This window comes from Danio rerio, chromosome 11 (genome assembly GCF_052040795.2).
Source record: "Danio rerio strain M-AB ecotype USA chromosome 11, GRCz13ab, whole genome shotgun sequence".
Lineage (NCBI taxonomy): Eukaryota > Metazoa > Chordata > Actinopteri > Cypriniformes > Danionidae > Danio > Danio rerio.
The window spans coordinates 40919528-40943357 of record NC_141031.1 but is presented as its reverse complement, the minus strand read 5'-3'; the positions used below and the strand labels follow the sequence as shown (position 1 = coordinate 40943357).

The 23830-nt window shown below is 36.1% G+C and overlaps 1 protein-coding gene across 6 annotated transcripts in view; it reads left to right on the top strand.

The window, feature by feature from the left end:
* Positions 1–221: 221 nt before the first annotated feature.
* The window catches only part of slc41a1 (solute carrier family 41 member 1), a 78496-nt gene continuing 54887 nt past the window's right edge, over positions 222–23830 (top strand). For 2 of the 6 annotated variants that reach the window (XM_087271843.1, XM_087271841.1), the window contains exons 1-3: positions 222–725; positions 923–982; positions 4442–4534. The gene's annotated coding sequence lies outside the window, so the exon portion shown is untranslated. Of the gene's footprint in view, positions 726–897; positions 983–4156; positions 4256–4441; positions 4535–23830 lie in introns of those variants that run through there. The other 4 variants (XM_087271839.1, XM_087271842.1, XM_087271840.1 and 1 more) reach the window with 4 other exon arrangements.

Below are 23830 nucleotides of genomic sequence, written 5' to 3'. Positions count from 1 at the left end.
CTCTATTATAAATGCAGAGGCAGGTTCTGCTTGACTAGGGTATTGCATTGAACTCCACTGTGTTGTGTGAATGTTTATGTTTTTATTCCAATAAGTTATCTGTTATACTGCAATAATTAATACGATTTAAAGTCATGTTTTACAATAAATTAGTAAATTAGCCATGGCAGCTTTAATGTAATATAGTTTGGTATATTTACCTTCGGTCCACTAAATGATTTGGTTTGTGGCCCTTTCCACTAAAAGTTTGGGCACCCGTGCTCGTTCATCCTGTTCAACAAGCCAAGTGCGAAATAAACGCGAATGGATCATTTGAGTCGACTCTTTTGAATGAACTAATATGATTTGGTTGAACTGAGTGTAGCAGGCCGACACATGTGTGCACCCATTTGTTCTAAAGGTAATATTGATCAAGTGTAGTAACTTAATTTTTGAATCTTGTTTCCATTTACAAATTTGGCCTCGGTTTCATTATAGTAAAAAGACTTTTAGGGCGGCAGATTTATAGCCTACCCATCTAAAACGTCACGTGACAAGAAATAACAGCTCATGAAGACTTCATTGAAGGACATTAAAATAAACGTCTGCAAAATGCGGCTGTTGACTTGTAATAAGGACCTCTACATGTTTAAAGTTATTCTGAGCAGCTTAAAGTTCTCAAGACATGATTCTGAAATGTCGGTCGCATTTGAGATGTGTTTGCAAGTCACACAAGATCCCATGAGGTGAGTGAATAACAAACAACTCGACATTAAAAATGAAAGAGCATATCTGACACTACATCCGTTGAGTAATTAAGGGTTTCACTAGCTAGTTATCCAAAGATATAAACCAGTCCTACTGTTAAAGCAACGTGTGTCCATTTTAAATGTGGTGTGTATGTTTGTGTTGTGGCAGAACACGACGGAATGAATCACTTCAGTTGAACGAACCACCCAGAGAGACTCGCTCAAGTGAATCGGACTCCCACTGCTAGAGACTGGTTGGTATTAAGACTGCAATTGTACCGTTTACCACTTGGTGACACTGTTAATCAGTTTATGTATACTAACAGTCACTAAACAGCTTAATCATATGTTATAAATACCCACGTAGTATGGTTTTATGTTATAATAAAGGCTATCCCAGTATTCTGAGCTTCTTCAGAATTGTCCATTGCAGGAGATTGTACATGAAAGCTGTACTTTTAACAGGCACAGTGTTTGTGTAAACTTTTTCGTAGAGAAAACAAATCTCTACACCCTCATTTGTGAATCACTTCCTATTCTAGACATGAAGGTGGCCCGAGGGCAGGCGAGGTGAAATGTTCTGGGGTTGAAGTACCTTTTTAAGATGTGCTACATGCAGTCAGGCTACTCTGTAACCAAGCCTTCCTGTGCGAGGTGCCTCCTGGCTCCGTCCGCCCACCCGGTCAATATTCTGACCTCGCAGAGCTCTGGACCACCGGTGACAGATTTTTTTTTTTTTTTTTTTGCAGCTCACAGGAGAATTTTCCACATTAGTTGTGTTAAGCTATCTGCAGCACGGCTCTGAATGTATTACAGCAGAGCTTTAATGGTGTTTAGGCATGAGGTAAAAGTTCAGCAGAGTTTGTGTAAAGTGGAAAATGCTTATGCTCTGCACCAAAGTGGCACGCTTTCGACTCAGAAGGAGGAACAAATTATACAATTTTCTGCTCTTGCACAGAACATGATTGCAACAAGCAGGGTTCGAAATAATGTTCTGTTATATTTAATAACAAATCGAGCTGTGCGATATAACACAATTTTCATTCCTCATATTGAAACAAATAGAACTCGTGCTGCTACACGCTGAAGTCAGATAATGGGATTTGCGAGTCTGAATCAGATATGTAACTCTTGCTGTGTTTGGGGGCGGAAAGAGTAGCAGGGAGAAGAAAAAAAATCAAGCCAATGTCTTTATCTACCAGCGAGGTGTTTGTCATAATCATGATGTAGAGCTGAATTTGTGGATCTTAACCACCTGGAAAAAAATCTTTAGATCTGGACAGATATGAGGGTTGGTGTCTGGAAAAGGTTTATGTATCGTCATTAGAGGTGCTCGCTATATTTAGCGTTACGCTTCTGAAGTTTGTATTACGCATAATTTTTCCAGCTAGAATGTATGGTCGAGGTGAGCCGTACTTTTTTGCTTTTCCAAATCATTGGTCTTTTCTAAGCCATTCGATTCATTTAGAGCCATGAAATTACAGAGATTTGGGTTACTTCAACTACTCTGAACACCCGTACACCAGCCATGAAGTGAACATAAAACCTAAACAACCCCTAAACAAAGCCTTGCCAGGGATTTTTCCATGTAAATTCGAAATAATATCTAAACCTGCACACAGGAAAATGCTCATTTTGCTGAAAATTTCAGACAGCATTAAGAGATTTTTGCCTCTGAACTGTTTGTTCATTCATTTGTTTAATTATATTAATTGATTGATTTATTTCATATGGAAAAGGTTTGACAAGTTGGAAATACTCTGATTCTCAGGATTTATTTGAGTTATGTAAAATTCTAACATTGGGTTTATTCTGTCAAAAGCTGATGAAAAATATTGTAATAAAATATATTGATTACATTAATAGTAATCACCCAGGATTGGTTGAGTAAAACAGAAATTTCTAATGTAATCTGAAAAAAGTTTACAACAACCTTTATTATATTAAAGATTTATTAAAAAGTTACATTTATTTATTTTGCTATTGTTTTATATCTTTACCTGTTTGAGGATACTACTGGAGTTAAATTGGGTTGAATCTCCCTTTGGGATGAATAAAGTCTTCATCCATCCATCGTTCTCATCTATCTATCTATCTATCTATCTATCTATCTATCTATCTGTCTGTCTGTCTGTCTGTCTGTCTGTCTGTCTGTCTGTCTGTCTGTCTGTCTGTCTGTCTGTCTGTCTGTCTGTCTGTCTGTCTGTCTGTCTGTCTGCCTGCCTGCCTGCCTGCCTGCCTGCCTGCCTGCCTGCCTCGTTTTATCATTCTATATATTATTCTCTTTCATTCTGTCTATTTATCCATCCGTCTGTCTGTCTGTCTATCTATCTATCAATCATTCTATCGTTGTATTGTTTTAACTATCGTTCTATCATTCTATATATTATTCTACCTTTCATTCGGTCTATTTATCCATCTATCCATCCATTCATCCATCCGTCTTTCTGTCCCTCCATCTGTCTGTCTGTCTGTCTAACCTATTAATCTATCTCTATCATTCTGTCTATCATTTTAATGTTCTATTATTCTATCGTTCTATTTATGATTTTATCTGTTGTTCTATCATTCTATATATCTATCGTTCTATCCATCGTTCTATCTGTCTATCGTTTTATATATCTACCATTCTATCGTTTCATCTATCGTTCTGTTGTTCTATATATCTATCGTTAAATCTAACATTCTATCTATTGTTCTATATATCTATCATTCTATCTTTCAACCCAATCTTTCCATCCATCCATCTCAGCTAGGAAATATTTTAGACTTTTGTAGTAAAGTAATGCTGCTACACTTAATAACTAAAGCTAAAACTGTGATTAAGAAATTAGGATTAAGTGATTGAAGGCAGCACTCGCAGCGAGACGGTCGCTGGTTCGAGCCTCAGCTGGGTCAATTGGCATTTCTGTGTGGAGTTTGCATGTTCTCCCTGTGTTCGTGTAGGTTTCCTTCGGTTGATCCAGTTTCCCCCACAGTCCAAACACATGCGCTGTAGGTGAATTGAATTAGTTAAATTGGCCGTAGTGTATGTGAGTGTGTGCACAAGGGTATGGGTGTTTCCCAGTGTTGGGTTGCAGCAGGAAGGGCATCCGCTGCGTAAAACATGTGCTGGATAAGTTGGCGGTTCATTCCACTGTGGCGACCCCAGATTAATAAAGAGACTAAGCCGAAAAGAAAATGAACGGTTAAGTGATTTGGAGAAATTATGCCCAAAAAACTACTACTAAAACTTTAGTAAACTTAAAATGAAAACAGAATATTTTTTTCAAACCAAAATGCAATTGTTGCTTAAAGATACCAATCACAAGTTGATTGTAATTTAAATTTGTAAGCATTGTAAATACTCTAATAATACCTTTGTCCTCCTTTGTTTTTGATAAAGTTGTTCTTGGAAACATTTCAGGGAGTTTTTATTTGCTCAGCCTACACACTGATGCAGATCCTCACATGTTATGTGTCCACCAGGGAAATGACCGAGGGTTTTTATTCACGCTGACACTTTTCTTAGACTGAACCTGTTGACCGTAAGTTGTCCTTAACTGACATAAATGTATAATTACACCTTGTTCTCCTTTAAAGTACAGTCAACAGAAACATGTTCATTCAGCAATTAGCACAGAACACTACAGGCCTCTCATATTACACAAAAACACCTTTTTTACGTCATTTTATTATTGCAGTTAAAAGTGTTTTATGTGCTTTTTTTCCAGGTAAAGGTTCAGGAGGTCTATGTGAGCCGAGACCCAAAGTTCCCTGCGATCAGATAAAGCGGAAATATGGGAAATGACTCATTTTGTTGTCAAGTAAGCAAACCAAACTGACAGTAAAGGCCAACAGCTGTTTGTGTTTTTATTATTTATTCACAATTATTACCATTAACGTCATGGAGCTGCAGTAATGTAAAAGCAATGTAATAAGTCAAATATAATTTTTTTTTTTTTTTTGCTGCTTGTTCAAACAACTAATTAAGTGTAAATAGTTTAGAATTTTTTTTTGGGGGGGGAGGGGGCAAATGAATTGTTTTATGTTCAATCCACTTAAATTTGTAAAAACAATTGAGAACTTAATCGGTCAGTGTTGGGACAACATAAAGGATTTGTGTGGGAATTTTTTTACAGTGTAAATTATGTTTTACCACCCAGGGAATGACATGATAATGCTTAATAGAGTAGCTTTTTAATTTTAAAATGTTACACTCATACAGTTTCACACTTAAAGGTTCAAGAAACCCTTGAGTAGTTTTGAGATTTTAACAGATTTGTGTGTGCTGAGCATCAGTTAAGACAATAGCCCCTTTCACACATACACACCTTTCCGGAAATTTACCGGCAATTTTCCGGAAAGGTTGTATGTGTGAACAGGCCCTTCTTGAAAATACCGGTAAATTCGTTCTGGCTATTTTCCGGAAAGAGAAGTTGTAACATTACCGGTAATTTGCCAGAATGCTGCGCTGTATGAACGCAGAAGGAAGATTGCCAGACAGAGCGTGTGCACGTCTAGAACGTGCTGACGTGACACGTCTACTTAAGCCAATCAGAACAGTCAGACGCATTCATGTCCGCGCGGTTTATGAGAATAAAAGCCTTTGAATATTTTTCCAGACACATTTAGCTGCTAGAAATTAGTCAGATCACGATTATATGTTCATCTTAATGCCAACCCTGTAATTCATTATCAATGAGATGCTTATGATAAGCCGTTGTTTGTTTACCTTCAAGCTTTATGTGTGCCAATGAAACAGCCTATGAGCGCCAGCACACACACATATTATGAACATCTCGACATGCAAAGTGTTTCTCTATATGTTTTCATCGGAGTTGTTCACAATACTGATCCATCCACAGAGTTTGTGATGTAGTCAAATGTTTACAAATACAAGCGCAGCCGTTTAAAGCTCATTTGTGGTGAATGATGTCAGAATTTACCGGTATTTTGGTATGGATGTGTGAATGCTCTTTTCCGGAAAAATTCCGTAACGTCCTCGCCTGTGTGAACAGAGCTTTTTTGAATATACCGGTAAAGTCGTTCCTGAAATTTTCCAGATATTTACCGGTATCACTGTGTGAAAGGGGCTATAGTTAGCACCTGTCAGCTTAAATTGTGCATAAAACTGGATAATTTTGAGCTTTTGTCTGCTAATTAATTTCATCTTTCTGGTTTAAAATCATTATTGGGGCGGGATCGGAATCGGTGATGTAGCGCTCATCTGCTTGTTGAGTGATGAAGCATCAGTTTCTCATTATTATTCATAGATGAGTTTCTTATCCTATGAGAAGAGCCTGCTTCTTAATTATTCATGGGAGCATGTGCTTTCCGAAGACAGACCTGCCAAGCTGTGAGACTGCAGCAGTGCATGGCACGTAATATTTAGCCGTTCATGAAGGGTCATAAGCAGGGGTGGACTGGGACAACATTTTCACCTGGGGAAAGTTATTGTATTGTGATCGATAAATGAAGAGCCGGGTTTGGGGGGGGTGGGCGATGGGTAATATAAGGGGTGGGGGAGGAGTGCAGGCGAGGTCAGGTTAGGCAGCAGGCCAGAGTCACAGTGGCAAGCCAGATTGCTCGTCAGGCCTCCGGGAAATGTCCCGGTGCTCCCTATGTCCAGTCTGCCCCTGCTCGTATGTGTTGGTTTCCATGATCCATGGGGCTTGTTGCATGGTTTTCCCTTTGATGCTGTCAGGATCAATACAGCAAAGCTGTTTGTGTGTAGCAAGCATTTTCGTCAGGAGAGCTGTACAAGAATTGGAGAATGGCAGACTTTGTGTTTTTATCAGTTGAGTTTGTTACCATTCGTACACATCCCCTATCCCTGCTGCTGTGTTTACCTATGATGAAAATCTCCAGATTATTGGCAGTGTTAATTGTTGAAATAAATAGGGCAAGAAAGCTGCTGCACTGCTAGCCACTGTGTCTGCAAGTGTTGGGCGATGTCGACCAATTAGGCACTTGCGGGGGACTTGGGATGTCTAAATATCACGTTTAACAACTGTAGTGACACGCGATCCAGAGGTACAACCTTGATAAAGCCGTGCACTGCTCTCTGTCTCTGTAGCTGAGAGAGAAGCGTGTGGCTGTGTGTGTGTGGGGTGCTCTGCAGTTAGCACAACTTGTGTCTGTGTGTCCACTTCACTTCCTAATCTGCAATTGCCTCTCTGGATATACCACTAACTATACAACAAAATAAAAAAATAAATAAATTACTAATACTTTCCTTCTTAGACTTTACAGACCTGAAACTTGCCTATAGCACTTATCCATTATTGCTCTTATAGTTGTGTAAATTGCTTCCTTGTCCTCATTTGTAAGCCGCTTTGGATAAAAGCGTCTGCTAAATGTAAATGTGTGTGTGTGGTCACGTGATGTGTGTTTTCAGCAGACGGAGGGCTGTTCAGAAAACCTAGGTAAAACACTGTGTGGATGTGGATCATTTTCGTTCTAAAATGCCATTGTAACACTAAGACATATCAGTGTACACGTGGCATGAGTGTATTTTTCGCGAGCGGGTTTGCGACGGAGGTGGGGTAGAGCATCTACCTGGCGATGCCTACTCAGCATTGTGTTGTCTATTGACCATTGCCGATGGACGATGGCATCATCTTTCAGCCCAACCCTAATTCAGACCCAGGGATTGAGTAGGAGAGAAGTTCTCTACATTTATAGTGTTTATACAAACATGATTCTCTTTATGATCATAAAGCAAATTGTGGTTATGTATTATATGGAATTACGAATATCCTATCTTACATGTACTGTAGCAGGGCATTAAATGAATAACTGCTTATTGCTTTGCTTTTTAACTTTGTAAAGTCTAAAATCATGGATTTCCTCACAATTTGTGTTAGATTTTTTTATTTTTTTTGTCTTGAGTTAGTGAGCCAACTGACAGTTGTTCGTCCAACTCTTTTTCCCTAGCTCTTCCAGCTATGCACACTCCTCTTTCAGTTCTCAGCGCTCCACACCTATCATGTAGCTTTTTTTTTTTTTTTTTTTTTTTTAGGTACACTTGAACTGAAAGAGAGGGGGGTTTCATGGCCCTTTAAGTTGCTATAATTGAGATATTTTTTGTTATGATTTTTTTAAAATATCCTACGGTCAGTTATGGCATTAATTTATGAGGAATGCAATAAAAATGTTGTTAACTAACTTAAATGGTACCTATTAAAGATTGTTAAAATAGCTATTTTTTTATTTTTACTTTTTTTTGTGTGTTTTTTTTTCTCATGATGCAAAGCCAAATTTTCAGCTCATTACTTTTGTTACATGATTCTTCCAAAATCTAGCTTGTTTCTTAGAATTGTGTGTCAAAAAACTACTGAGTAAGATCTTTGTTTAATATTTTAAAAATAAATACATTTTTTTAAATAAAAATGTGTTAAATTGAGTCAAGTCATTTAAAATTTAACAAAGTCCATTAAGTTATCTTAAATAAAATTGCATTATCCACAAAAATTACATAACAGACATTGATTTAAACATTATATTAATTAAGCATCATATTATACTGAAAGGTTTTTTTTTTTTTTTTTTTGCAAAAGCCAAACTATAGTCAAAAATTATAGTCTAAATTATACATTTTTATTTTATGCCAACAATCATTACAATATTAAGTAAATATCTTAAATATCTTATTCCGTTTAGATGTTTTATACATTTCCTACAGTAAATATATCAAAACCGAATTCATGATTAGTAGTGTATATGGCTAAGGACTTAATTTGGACTACTTTGAAGGTGATTTTCTCAGTATTTTGATTTATTTGTTGACCTTATGTCACGTAGTTGTATCTCGGCTAAATATTAACCTAATAAACTATACATCAATGAAAAGCTTATTTATTCAACTTTCAGATAGTGAACTCAAAGCATTGACACTCACATATTCTGTTCACGTCTGAAAAAATTTATGAAGTTTCAGAGGAAAAAAAAAAAACAGATTTTAATGAGCAGAAGGGACAGAAAAAAAACTAAATTTATTATATTTTAATAATTTCAAACCTTTAAGCCCCATTAAAAATGTTAAAATAATTTTAAAAAATGGCTCTCATTAGATTATAAGTAGCTATCTGAACTATAACCCAGAATAAACAGACGTAATCTGTAAAATCAATTCTTTCTGTCCTTTCGTTTCTGTTAAAATGTTCGTCATTGTGTAATTTGCGGCATTGGACCTTGCGCTAAATGTCATGTCAGATGTAAGGTATGCTCACCCTGTTCTAAAATAGAGAACCGCCTTACCTAATCGTAGTATTTACAGTAGACATTTGGCAAACTCCTCTTTTTTTATTTGTTCTGCATCCAAAGTATGGTTATGTTGCCATAAACATATTTGCAATGCCTTCACCGAATATAAATGTAAAATTTTATATAAAAAAAAAAAAACTTTAACTTCTTTGTACTTACACTAAGACTTACATTACTCCTACCTTTTTAGGGTAGATTTTATTTGATTATAAGTTTTTATGTTTATTACCATTATTATTTGATGTGTTTTTAATAATTTATTATTGCTACTTTTTTTTGCATTCATCTCTATATCTTTTACTGCTGCACATTTTATGTTTTTAAAGTGCCTTGAGATGCTGCTTTTAAAGGCACTATAGAAAAATAGTTCATTCATTCGTTTTCCTTCCGCTTAGTGTATATTTCAGAGGTTGCCACAGCGGAATGAACTGCCAACTATTCCAGCATACTGTATGTTTTACGCAGCGAATGCTCTTCCAGCCACAACTAATTACTAGAAAACAGTACAGTAAACTATGGCCAATTTAATTCATTTAATTCACCTATAGCACGTCTTTGGTTTATGGGGGAATCAGGAACACCCGGAGGAAGTCAATGCCCACACGGGGAGAACATGCAAACTCCACACAGAAATGCGTACTGGCCCAGCCCAGATCCCAACCAGCAACCCTCTTGCTGTCAGGCTTCTAAGCCATAGTGCCACACATGCATTCATGAAAAGGTTTTTCTGCATCAGAATTTGAAGCTTTCATGTATGTTACTTGCTGTTTCTTAGTAATTGTTTGTGGAATTTTCTAGCATTAGGTTTGTTTACGTGATCATTATCAAGTCAATTCCACATTTGGGAAACGTTTTCCCTCGCAGTGTATCCAAAATATGCCTTTTTTGTAGTTGTAGTTGGTTCTGTGTTGCCAGGTACACATTTCCTGTGCCATAACAATGGATGTAAACAACTTAAAATACAAATGTATGCTGTTTTGCTGCTTCATAAATATTCTAAAAATGAGAATATTTGAGTTTTGCAAAAAAAAATACAGTCACTTATTTAGGGTAAAATCATCGCTATATTTAAGAAAAACAATTAATTCTAACTTTTGTCCTAATTAATTTCAAATTTGCTGCTAATATTAATTAATAGTTATTAAGGTAGTAGTTATATGTAGGTGTTAAATAGAGGGATGTAAAATAAGATCATCACAGATAATGTTCTTCATTAGTAGTAACAGACATTAATAATGGCGCAGTAGGTAGTGCTGTCGCCTCACAGCAAGAAGGCCGCTGGGTCGCTGGTTCGAACCCCGGCTCAGTTGGCATTTCTGTGAGGAGTTTGCTTGTTTTCCCTGCGTTCGCGTGGGTTTCCTCCGGTTTCCCCCACAGTCCAAAGACATGCTGCAGGTGAATTGGGCAGGCTAAATTGTCCGTAGTGTATGAGTGTATGAGGGTGACAGGCTGGCCGGAATGTGTAAAAAAAGTCGTTATCATATGGACAAGTCTAAAAGGAGGACTTGTTCCAAAGAGCCAACCTCGCAACCATACAGGACTAAGGCCGAAGAAGAAGAAGAAGAAGTAGTAACAAAACAGCAGATATCTTAATAATAGGCGAGTAATGAGTCACTGAGTACGTTTACATAGACACCAAAATTCTATTTTATTGAGATTAAGACAATACTCTGATTAAGAGTCTACCATGTAAACAGCAAAATTTTTTATTTATTTAATCCGATTAAGGTCATAATCGAATTAAAGAGATATTAAATTAAGATGTGTGAATTATGCCGATTTTAGTCACATTATTGGAGTGCAGTACAGACATGTAAACACCTTAATCGAACCATTACCTTCATGTAGGACTTTTTGCCACGTTTTTGACAGGATAGTCCACACACACACACACACACACACACACGTTTGTTTTTATGAAAAGTGAGTACATTACATTTTCCGTTTCCGTTCATTTTATACTGTTCAAATTGTATATTTTATTGCCCTCGCCCCACCCCACCCCTAAACCCAACCATCACAGGAGACTGTGTGCAGCTTTACTCTCTGATTAAACTCATCCTGTGGAATTTATAAGCATTTTGAGAAATGAAGACGTCACCAATGTCACCATATTTCACCTCCTTTTTGTAATACCTGTGTCATACCTATGTCATTGTACAGATTTGTGTTCTGATATGTCACAATAACAGTCATTGTAGACCACAAACACCTGCATAGTGAAATACAGAGGGGTTTTTTTTCTCTTCCATTCAGCTACTGTATGAACTTCCATTAAAACAACACTCTTCCACCAGTTCATAGTTGCATCCAATATCTCATGGGATATGTCAATGTCATGGGAGGCATGCATGAAATATTCCCAAATAAAAAGTGAAAGTGCCAAACTGCTGTTAAAGTCGAATTACTTAGATTAAGCCAAATAATTTGATCACTGATGTCCATGTAAATGTAGTCACTGTAGTCAGAATTTGTCCTAAAAATTAATAAAATAATAATAACTTTAAAAAGTGTTGCTATTGCTATTGTTAAAATACTATTTAAGTGGATAGTTGACACAAAACGGAACATTCTGTCATCATTTACTCACCCTTTACTTGTTTCAAACCTTTATGAGTGTTAAACACAAGAAGATATTGTAAAGAATGCTGAAAACCTGTAACCATTGACTTCTATATAAAATACATCAGTAGTATGGAAGTCAATGGTTTTCAGTTTTGAAAGCCACTGTAGGTGTGAGTAAATAGTGAGTAGATTTTCATTTTTGGGTGAACTATTCCTTTCAGTTTTCCTACTCGCGTTTTCCATTGTGAAATTAACTAGCAATATGCAGGTTGAAATTTCAAACCACAACTTTATTTTTGTTCCCGTGCTGTACCCGATTACACACTTGAGTAACTGACTGTCCAAATCCAAGTGAACATTCCTAAGAGGAAGACAAAAAAACAAGTCAGATCTGGCAGGGGCATCCGGAGAGGTGCCAGCAGAGACCGGTTGTCATGATGCTGTCATGATGCCTATGGCTAGATTATTTGTTTTGTTGGATCACCATACCTCACAGCGACAGAAAACACTGCAAGAGACATTCTGCACACTCAGAGATATTTAGACATGCAGTACACAAGATTTAGGTGTGTGTGAAGTAACTATTGAGGTATATGCGCAGAGACAATTACATTTTCAATAAACCGCTTCTGGTGAAATGTCGTGTCATTATACACCCACCGGCCACTTTATTAGGTACACCGTACTAGTACCGGGTTGTACCCACTTTTGCCTTCAGAACTGCCTTAATCCTTCCTGGCATAGATTCAACAAGGTACTGGAAATATTCCTCAGAGATTTTCGTCCATTTTGACATGATAGCATCACGCAGTTGCTGCAGATTTTCCGGCTGCACGTCCATAATGCTAATCTCCCGTTCCACTACATCCCGAAGGTGCTCTATTGGATTGAGATCTGGTGACTGTGGGGGCCATTTCAGTACAATAAACTCATTGACATGTTCAAGAAACCAGTCTGAGATGATTTGTGCTTTATGACATGGTGCAACTGGTCACTGGATATTTTCTGTTTTTCTGAACGTTCTCTGCAAACTCTAGAGATGATTGTGCGTGAAAATCCCAGTAGATCAGCAGTTTCTGAAATACTCAGACCAACAACCATGCCATGTTCAAAGTTACTTAAATCACCTTTCTTCATCATTCTGATGCTTGATTTAAACTGCAGCAGTTTGTCTTGACCATGTCTACATGCTTGACTACATTAAGTTGCTGCCATGTGATTGGCTGATTAGAAATTTGTGGTAATGAGCCTAATACAGTGGCCGGTAAGTCAAAACTCACCACTTTTACGATCTGGTTTCTGTAATAATCAGTGCTGTTCACTGCCTGATTGATATACGATCTACAGTGGGTACAGAAAGCATTCAGACCTCCTTACTTTTCACTCCTTGTTATATTGCAGCTATTTGCTAAAATCATTTAAGTTCATTGTTTTCCTCATTAATGTACACACAGCTCCCCATATTGACAGAAATACACAGAATTGTTGACGTTTATTTAAAAAACTGAAAAATCACATGATAATAAGTATTCAGAACCGCTGCTCAGTATTTAGCAGAAACACCCTTTTGATCTAATACAGCCACGAGTCTTTTTGGGCAAGATGCAACAAGTTTTTCACACCTAGATTTGGGTGTCCTCTGCCATTCCTCCTTGCAGATCCTCTCCAGTTTTGTCAGGATGGATGGTAAACGTTGGTGGACTGCCATTTTTAGGTCTCTCCAGAGATGCTTAAGTGTGTTTAAGTCAGGGCTCTGGGTTTAAGTCAGGGCTAAATGTCTATTTAACTGATTATATTACCTGTAACCTTATGAAAAAAATAATAGTCTCAACCTTTTACCTGAAGTCAATCGGTGGCTGAAAAACACTTGGCTTGCTAATAACCCATTGAAAAGAATTAGACAGTGATGTTTAGTTTTTTGGGATGCACCATAAAAAGTAATTTGCTAGGTTTACTTCATTGATTTGCACAAACTCATTGCCTTAATTAAATTAAATAATCTTAACTTTATTTTAATAAGTCATTCTTACTAAAAGATTAAAAGCATTCCTTCAATTAAGTCACATTTACTTAGACTATTTCAGTTATGTTGACTGGTTCTGTAATCTGAGTTGGTAGAACTTTATGATTTTACTGAAACCTCTGTTTATAAATAACAACATATCACAACATTAAATGTTCCCTCATGTTTCAGATGCTTCCATATAATAATCTTGTGCTAAAACACAACAACGCTTCATTTTTTAACATTTTGTTTCCAGTTTGGCAGAAACCAAATTTACAAGGTTAGCTTAAAGGGCGTCACACACCGGATGCGCTACTCAGCCTCACGACAAGACACGCAAACGACAGTTGAAAGTATCACACACCAGACGCGCACATTTGCATGTTATTTAAAATTAAACTAATCAGATGGAGCTCTGTGGCGCGGCAGAAATATGAGCAGTGTCCTGAGTCGTGGCTGGCGGTGGTGCACCCTGATAGAAAGCTATGTTTGGAATTCTGAAATGCATGGCGCTGCGTGGTGTGACACTACGCGTCGCCGAGTGGCGCTTTTGATGTGCAACCTGCTTAACTCATTCTGTCTGTCTACTACAATCAAATTATAGGTTCATGTAACTCATTTATGTTAAGTGCAATAAAATTTCATTACAAAAATAAATCAAAGAAACAAAGTCTATTGAATTGAATTTAATTTAAACTCATTTCATGTAATCATCTGCACTGCTTAATTTTACAGTCTGGCTGCTTTAAATCAAACAGAACACAAATGAACCTCGATAAAAAGTTTCAGCTGTTACTTATTTTTTCTAACTAACAATAATTTTAGCCTGGACATAAGCGTCAGTTTTGTTTTCAGGGATGCTGTTGGTTTAAGAACAACAAAGTATGGTGTGATAAAATATTACACATCCAGTCCTGGTGTTCAGAAATGATTTCAGTTTGTTGAGTAAAAGAATATAATTTTTGTGCCAAATAGGGGTGTACTTCTGCCAAGTGGTGTGTGGCCAAATGCTTAAAGCAGGAAAATTATTATAAACAGAGAAAGAAACAACAGAAATCCACATGGTTACGTTAAATCATGTATGCTATATTGCGAAAGTACTGTTTTTGTTTTAAAAGGATTTTATTTAATTAGTCATTAAGATAGATTATAAATGTTAGCTATTAATCATTTATTTAATTTATTATTATTTATTATTTTTACATGGCATTTTTTCAGTTCATGTTGATTTATTAAAAAAACTAAATATTCTACTTTTACATAGTTGCTTTTATTTGGTAAAAAAAAAAAAAAACATTCCTGAGTCTCCAGAGAAGTCAAAAAAGATTAGGATCTCAAATAAATGTTTTTTTATTTTTTCTTGTAAGCTGACCTTTGCATAACGTTAATATAATAATTTCCTTTTTATATTGTCTAAGTATTATATATATATACACTTTTTTTATAAGATAATGTCACAATAAAGACCGGAGAACTGATGTTGAAGATTCAGCTTTGCATCATATGAATAAGAGTGGCACGAGGGCTCAGTGGTTAGCACAGCAAACAGGGCGCTGATTTAAGTCCCGGCTGGACCAGTTGGCATTTCTGTGTGGAGTTTGCATGTTCTCCCTGCGTTGGTTTCCTCCAGGTGCTCTGGTGTCCCCCACAGTCCGAACACATGCGCTATAGGCAAATTGAATAAAACTAAAATGGCTGTAGTGTATGAGTTTGCGTGTCATTCTGACCCAGTACTGGGTTGCGGCTGGAAGGACATCCATTGTGTAAAACAGGGGTCACCAATCTCGGTCCTGGAGGGCCGGTGTCCCTGCAGGGTTTAGCTCCAACTTGCCTCAACACACCTGCCTGATTGTTTCAAGTATACCTAGTAAGACCTTGATTAGCTTGTTCAGGTGTGTGTGATTAGGGTTGGAGCTAAAATCTGCAGTACACCGGCCCTTCAGGAACAAGTTTGGTGACCCCTGGTGTAAAACAAATGCCGGATTAGTCCGCTGTGGCGACCCCTGATAAATAAAGGACCAAGCCGAAGGAAAATGAATGAATGAATTGCATGAATACATTACATTTTTATAACATGCTAACATTAAATACATATTCTTTTATTATCTGTATATAATTACAGGCATACTGTTTGAGTTTTTCCATTCCTATCAATTAAATGAAACCTCTCCTAGCATAAGAAACTTTTTACTGAAACATTTTACAGTCAGTCATGTATTTGTTGTATTGTTTTGATATTGTGCATTATGTTCTGTTTCTGTTCACCCCGTAGTTTAATCTATAATTACATGCATAATTATACTCAGTGTTTTTCACTTCTGCATATAAAGTACAATAATTCCCACCAGCTCCAAGCGTATAATTAAGATTCAGTTGCTTTCATTTATATCTTCTCGTTCTCTCTGTTTTCTATTCTCAGAGCATAGACAGTGCTGTTTTCGCATTTCCTATATCATTTTCTTAATCTAGACGGGGCTTCTTCTAATTGAAAGCTGACCTTTGCATCACATTCATTTAGAGCAGCTCAGCAAACCCTCACCTTCGATCAGCTGATGTGGACTTACTGAACTTTATGTGACTGAACTAATTCCAAAGCACGCCTCGCTTTTTTTCTATTCTGCTAAAGGATTTTCTCATTTATCTGCATGCTTTTGGTTGATTCTCATTTTCACATGCAGTCATTAACACTTCAATGTTGACATCGCAGTGCTTTTACTGAATGACAACAAGTGCTGGATCATTTTTTTTATAATTAATGGGATAGTTGTATGCAAAAATAAATTCTATCATCATTTACTCACTCTCCGCTTGTTTCTTTCTTCGATTGAACACAAAAGAAGATAATTTGAAGAATGTTGGAAACCGGTAACCATTGACTTCTGTAGTATTTGTCTTTCCTAAATGACAACATGTGCATGTGCTGGATCATTTTGTATAATTAAAGGGATATTTTTATGCAAAAATGAAAATTCTATTATCTTTTACTCGCTCGCCGCTCGTTTCTCTCTTTGATTGAACACAAGTGGGGATATTTAGAAGAATGTGCATGTGCTGGATCTATTGTTATATAATTAAAGTATTAGTTCTGTGCAGAAATTTTTATTTGATCATCATTTTCTCACTCTCTGCTTGTTTCTTTCTTCGATTGAACACAAAAGAAGATAATTTGAAGAATGTTGGAAACCGGTAACCATTGACTTCTATAGTATTTGTCTTTTCTAAATGACAACATGTGCATGTGCTGGATAATTTTTTATAATTAATGGGATAGTTGTATGCGGAAATGAAAATTCTATCATCATTTACTCACTCTCCGCTTGTTTCTTTTTTCGGTTGAACACAAGTGAAGATATTTAGAAGAATGTTGGAAACCAGTAACCGTTGACTTCCATAGTATTAGTATTTCCTAAATGATAACATGCTAGATAACTTTTTTATAACTAAAGGGTTAGTTTTATGCAAAAATTAAAATTCTATCATCTTTTACACACTTGCTGCTTGTTTCTCTCTTCAGCTGAACACAAGTGTAGATATTAAGAACAATGTGCATTTGCTGGATCTTATTTTATATATAATAAAAGGGATGGTTTTATGCAAAAATGTCAATTCTACCATCATTTACTCACTCTCCACTTGTTTCTTTCTTCGGTTAAACACAAAAGAAGATATTTTGAAGAATGTTGGAAATCAGTAACCATTGACTTCCATAGTACTTGTCTTTCCTAAATGACAACATATGCACGTGCTGGATTATTTTATAATTAAAGGGATATTTTTATGCAAAAAATGAAAATTCTAATATCTTTTTCTCCCTCTCGCTTGTTTCTCTCTTTGGTTGAACACAGGTGGAGACATTTAAAAGAATGTGCATGTGCTGGATCTATTTTTTTTTTATCATTAAAGGGATAGTTCTGTGCAAAAATGAAAATTCTATCATCTTTTTCTCACTCTCGCTTGTTTCTCTCTTCAGCTGAACACAAGTGTAGATATTAAGAACAATGTGCATGTGCTGGATCTTTTTTATTTTTGGATATAATAAAAGGGATGGTTTTATGCAAAAATGTCAATTCTACCATCATTTACTCACTCTCCACTTGTTTCTTTTTTCGGTTGAACACAAAAGAAGATATTTTGAAGAATGTTGGAAATCAGTAACCATTTACTTCCATAGTATTTGTCTTTCCTAAATGACAACATGTGCATGTGCTGGATTATTTTATAATTAAAGGGATAGTTTTGTGCAAAAAATGAAAATTCTATCATCTTTTTCTCCCTCTCAGCTTGTTTCTTTCTTCGATTGAACACAAGTGGAGATATTTAGAAGAATGTGCATGTGCTGGATCTATTTTTTTATAATTAAAAGGATAGTTCTGTGCAAAAATGAAAATTCTATCATCTTTTACTTACTCTTTGATTGTTTCTTTCTTTGGTTGAACACAAAAGAAGATATTTTGAAGAATTTTAAAAACTGGTAGCCATTGACTTCCGTATTTGTCTTTTCAAACTAAAAAAGGATGGGTTCTACTCAATGGATTTGTGTCTAGACATTATGAAGGAATTAAGTTTTTACAAATTTAAGTGGATTGAACATAAAACAGTTAAGTTTTTCCCAAGAAAACCATAAGAATTGTGTTGATTCAACTCAATTTTAAATAAGAAGTTTGAACAAGCAGCAGAAAATCTTTGTGTAACTGAAAACGTGCATATTCTGGATCTTTTTTTTATAATTAAAGACAGTTTTATGCAAAAATCTATTATCATTTAATCACTTTCCGCTTATTTCTTTCATCTATTGAACACAAAAGAAGATATTTTGAAGAATGTTAATGTCAATGTAACCACTGACTTCCACAGTATTTGTCTTTCGTACAGTAAATGACAACATGTGCATGTGCTGGATCTCTTTTTTTTTTACTATAATTAATGGGATAGTTGTATGCAAAAAATGAAAATTCTATCATCATTTACTCACTCTTCGCTTGTTTTTTTCCTCGGTTGAGCACAGAAGAATATAATTTGAAGAATGTTGAAAACCGGTAACCATTGACTTCCATTGTATTTGTCTTTCCTAGTACATTGCAAAAAAAAATCTTATATTTTAATAAGTTAATCACACTGTAAAAAATGTTGGGTTCCACAAAATTGATTTGCGTTGGGGCAACATGAATGAAATAATTATATATAATTTTTTTTAAGGTGATGCGGTGGCGCAGTGGGGATCGCTTTCGCCTCACAGCAAGAAGGTCGCTGGTTCGAGCCTCAGCTAGGTCAGTTGGCATTCCTGTGTGGAGTTTGCATGTTCTCCCCGTGTTCGTGTGGGTTTCCTCCGGATGCTCTGGTTTTCCCCACAAGTCCAAAGACATGTGCTAGGTGAATTGGATAAGCTAAAATTGTCCATAGTGTATGTGTAAAAATAAGTATGTATGGATGTTTCCAGTTATGGGTTGGGTCTGGAAGGGTGTCCACTGCGTAAAACATGCTGGATAAATTGGAAGTTCATTCCGCTGTGGTGACCCTGGATTAATAAAGGGACTAAGTTGAAAAGAAAATGAATGAATTAATAATTTTTTTGCAAATATAAGTGGATTAAACGTAAAACATTTAAGTCATCCCAAAAAAAAACTCAATAATTGTGTCGTTTCAACTTATTTTAAATGAGAAGTTTGAACAAACAGCAGTTTGAGTGCCAGTTTCCAACTACATTTATAAATACACAACTAAATATTGTATATACGTTGTAAATAGTTTACTAAAAAAAGTTAGTTACTAAAATATTGTAAATATTGCACTAAAAGTTGAACTTGATATTTTTTTATGTCAGTTTGATTTGTATTTTGTCATTTTTGTCAGAAGATTTTGTATTTTATCATCAATTAATCATTTGTTACATTGTACTAATTGTGTAAATACATGTTTTTAAATTGTACTTAGGATGTACTCGCATATGTAATTAATTTTTGTAATTACATTTATAATTACGTAGTTGACTATCTCTTAGACCTTAACCCACCCTAAAACCTCCGCATACCACCAAACCTGTACCTAACCTCAACCTGTATTCCACCTCGAGAGCACCAGAAGTGTTCTACAGTACATCATAAACACAGTAAGTACATAATAGTTGTTTTTTGATGCAAGTACATAGTATTTAAGCCCACCTAATTTAAAATGGGACCCAAATGTCTACCAGTTACGAACATTCTTCAAAATATCTTTTTTTGTGTTCAACATGAAAAAATAAATAAATAAATAAAGGTTTGAGTCCTCTTGAGAATGAGTAAGTAAGTACTTTTTACATTTTTTGGGTGAATTTTCCTTTTAAAAAGCTATTCAGAATGTGTCACTGACAATAAATGACATCACAAGTCAGATAACGCTGTCTAAGATAAATATATAGGTTATCTGTGACTGTGTCTTACAAATACAAGCTTCAAAATACAGGTCCATAAGGTCAGTAAAGACAACAGGCCTGCATTAAGGAGCACAGGGCAGTAAACACATTCACTTCAGTAATGTGTTTGTCCTTTTCCGAAGGAGATAAGAGTTCTAAGAAAGACCTACAAAGGGCTTGGGTTTCCTTGCACATTAGATCCGCCTGGTGTGTAAAATACTGGAGTAGTTTTACTTAATTACTGTACTTGGGTATTAGTGCACTGTAAAAAATTACTGTTTGCCTTAAGTTTTTAAGCTAAATCAAATTAACCTAATGAGGCATTTTAACTTATTAAAGTAAACTGACTTAAAACAAGCTTATGTAACTTATCAAATTAAGTAGAACATGATTAAATTGACGGTATAAGTAAGACTAAGAAGTACATTTAAACATTAAATTTTTTTCCTTTGAATGTCCTGTTGCTTCAAAAAAAGGACATAGATACTACATGTAGACTGTAATAAGATGTCTGTTAATTACCAGTTCATTTTGTGATTCACAAGTGTTTTCCGTTTATTTACGGTTGTGAATTGCATTATAAGAGGTTGATCTTTGCTCTGACTTTTAATGTTAAAAATTCAACTTAACAAAGTGAATTTTATTAATATTTTAGCAGTTTGGAAAAATATAATATATGATAAATTATACATGGAGAAATAAATCTATAAATAACAAAAAATAGTTTTGTAGCAAATGATACACCAACCCAGAAAATATATCACTTTAAACTATTACAAATGTTAACAAAAGTCACTTTTTTGAAGTTTGCAAGGTTAAAAGTTGTTGGAAAAGGGTGGCAATAAACATTAAAGAACCGATCCTGCCTATACGCAACCCATACCGCCGAACCACCAGGGGCCGGCTCTTGCTCTAAAATGCGAGTCTGTTTTGTGCTTTCGTTTTATTTAGGCATGAAATACTTTGAAATAAATATAAAAATGGCATGATTCCCTTTCCTTTTCACTACAGGTGCCCTCGCCCCTCCTATGCAATCCTAAAAACAGTCATATAGCGGTCCATGACTGTCAGCTGACGCGCTCCATAGTCATAAATAGACACTGTTTCCCAATCAGATTCTGTACACGCGATTTGAAGCGGAGCAAAAGTCTGGGTTTTGGGTGCATGTTTGAATAGACATACACATAATTAATAATAACAACATCTAAAGATGTTTTCTCAAACACAACTGATTATGTCCTAAATGAGCATAAACCGTTAGGAAAGCAATCGAATGCTTTTATTATAATGTTAGATGTGTGCATATTTAAAGTGACACCTCTGTTATTTAATGTAATTAACGAAAAATCTAAATAAATGAGATTCATTCATTGCTCTTTAATCAGAATGTGTACGTTATACACTGAGGAAAAGATTGAGATTTGATAACTTGAACTGAAATAAATTTGCTAATTTATTTGCTTCTAGTTTATACTATTTATTTTTTCTTTCATAAATAATAATAATTTTAATAAACAATTTACTGACTGTTCATTTACAATGAAACAGCTCCAGATAAATAGATTTAGTAATTTGGGGATTTTTGGGGGGTTATTTTCACATCCCAATGTGACGGGTATGGTTATCAGGCAAGTAATGGGATTTGTTTTAGCCAATAAAAAATATTTCTTAAGGGGGCTAATAATATTTGCCTTAATGTATTACTAAAAATATAAAAACTTTCATTACAGCCTAAAAGAAATGAGACTTTATCCAGAAGAAAAAGTATTATAGGAAATACCCTGAAAATTTCCTTGCTCTGTTAGGCATAACTATACGTGAAAACGGGTAATAATATTGCCTTCAACTGTGTCAAGTATGGTGGCTCAGTGGTTAGCACTGTCACCTCATGGCAAGAAGGTAGCTGGTTCGAGTCCCAGCTGGGCCAGTTGGCATTTCAGTGTGGAGTTTGCATGTTCTGCCCGTGTTGGCATGGGTTTCCTCCGAGTGCTCCCCTCACAGTCCAAACACATGCGCTATAGGTAAATTGGGTAAACAAAATTGGCCATAATGTATGAGTGCGAGAGTGTATGGGTGTTTCCCAGTACTGAGTTGCACCTGGAAGGGCATCTGCTGTAAAACATATGCTGGAGTAGTTAGCGGTTCATTCCACTGTGGCAACCCCTGATAAATAAAGGACTAAACCAAAGGAAATTTAAAGTGTCAAGTATATTTTCGCCCACATATTTGTTCTTTTAATTGAGTAAAGCTTTCACCCAATTATCTCTGCATTCGCTTCGGTGTCATATCCGAGGTCTTCTTACACCCAGGTTTTCAAAACCAGCTTTAAAATGTGCGCTAAACATCATTAGCCTGTTATTGGTAGATATTCTTGTTGCCATCCAGAATAACTCTCAAAGCTTTATCTTCTCTCCCAAAGCCCCAGAGAAGCGCTGCTGAACACAGAGCGCCAGGGGATCTTGTTAGGGGTCAGTTTGTGGATGGTGTTGATGCCGTGGGGTGTAAAGCATGTTGTGCTCTCCCGGTTGGCTGTCTGAGAGCAGCTTCCCATCATCCAGATCGCTCTCAGGATAAAAAGCCATGTCTTGTGACTTCTCAGTGCTCAGGCTTATACTGTATGTGAGGAGCAGCAAGACAGCTTTAATATTGCCTCCTTTATGGAGGTCTAGCATGAAATGATCTAGTTTAATGTTTGCTTTAGGGTTCAGTAGTTTGTTACGTGGTTGTTATGGCATCAAATGTGTTTTTAACACTCTTATTATAAGCTTGTTGCATGTTTTTACATACACATGCAGGCACGCAGTATAGCTGTTTTGGTTATAAACATATACAACATAAAATTTATATATACAGTTTAAGTCCGATCGATCAGAATCAGAGTCAGTTTTATTTCCAAGTGTGCTTCACACACACACACACAAGGAATTTGTTTTGGCTACAGAAGCTTCCAGTGTACATAGTGACAAGTGACAACACAAAATATGAAAAAAAGAGACGATAAACATTAAACAGAGATGCGGTTAGTCAAAAAATCTGGATGTTGAATTGTATGTACAGCAGCAGTGTAAAGTAACTAATTACAAATACTCAAATTACTGTAATTGAGTAGTTTTTCTCAGAAATTGTAAATTACTAAGTAGTTTTAAAAATCTGTACTTTTACTTTCCCTTGAGTACATTTTTAGTGCTGTATCTGTACTTTTACTCCACCTGCAGTCGCTACTTTATTTTTTCTTGTCTATGGACGTTAGAAAAATCAGTCCAAGAAGTGTCCAAGAAGATGTTCAAAATCTTTACACAAATTGACCCAGAGACTGTTTAGATCAGGGATGCCTAAACACAGTCTTGGAGGGCCGATGTCCTGCATATTTTAGCTCCAACTTGCCTCAACACACCTGCACGGATGTTTCTAGAAAGCCTGGTATGAGATTGATTAGCTAGCCCAGGTGCATCTAATTGGGATTGGAACTAAACTTTGCAGGACACCGGCCCTCCAGGACTGAGTATGGCTACCCCTGGTGTAGATGCATGTCACTGATGAGAAGATGACGGATATTTACTGTATGATGACCGAAATGGCAGCAGGCACAAGACGTCAACATGATGTCAGATTGAAATTGTACCCTAACGTCGTGGAGGCGCTGCATTTTGTTTGGAAATGAAAATCGGGTTTACATCAGCACTCAACGGCAGGCCGAAGTCAATGTCCAACGTCCAAGCTAAAACCAACCAAATGTCAACGTCTAATGATGTTACAGCTTGATGTTGTGTCGACGTTACCACTGTAACATCTATCAGATGTTGAATTTTGGTTGCCATAACTGATGAATAAATGTCAGTATTTGACATCAATAGGATGTTGGTTTAAGATGTTGTCTCGACATTGGATTTTGGT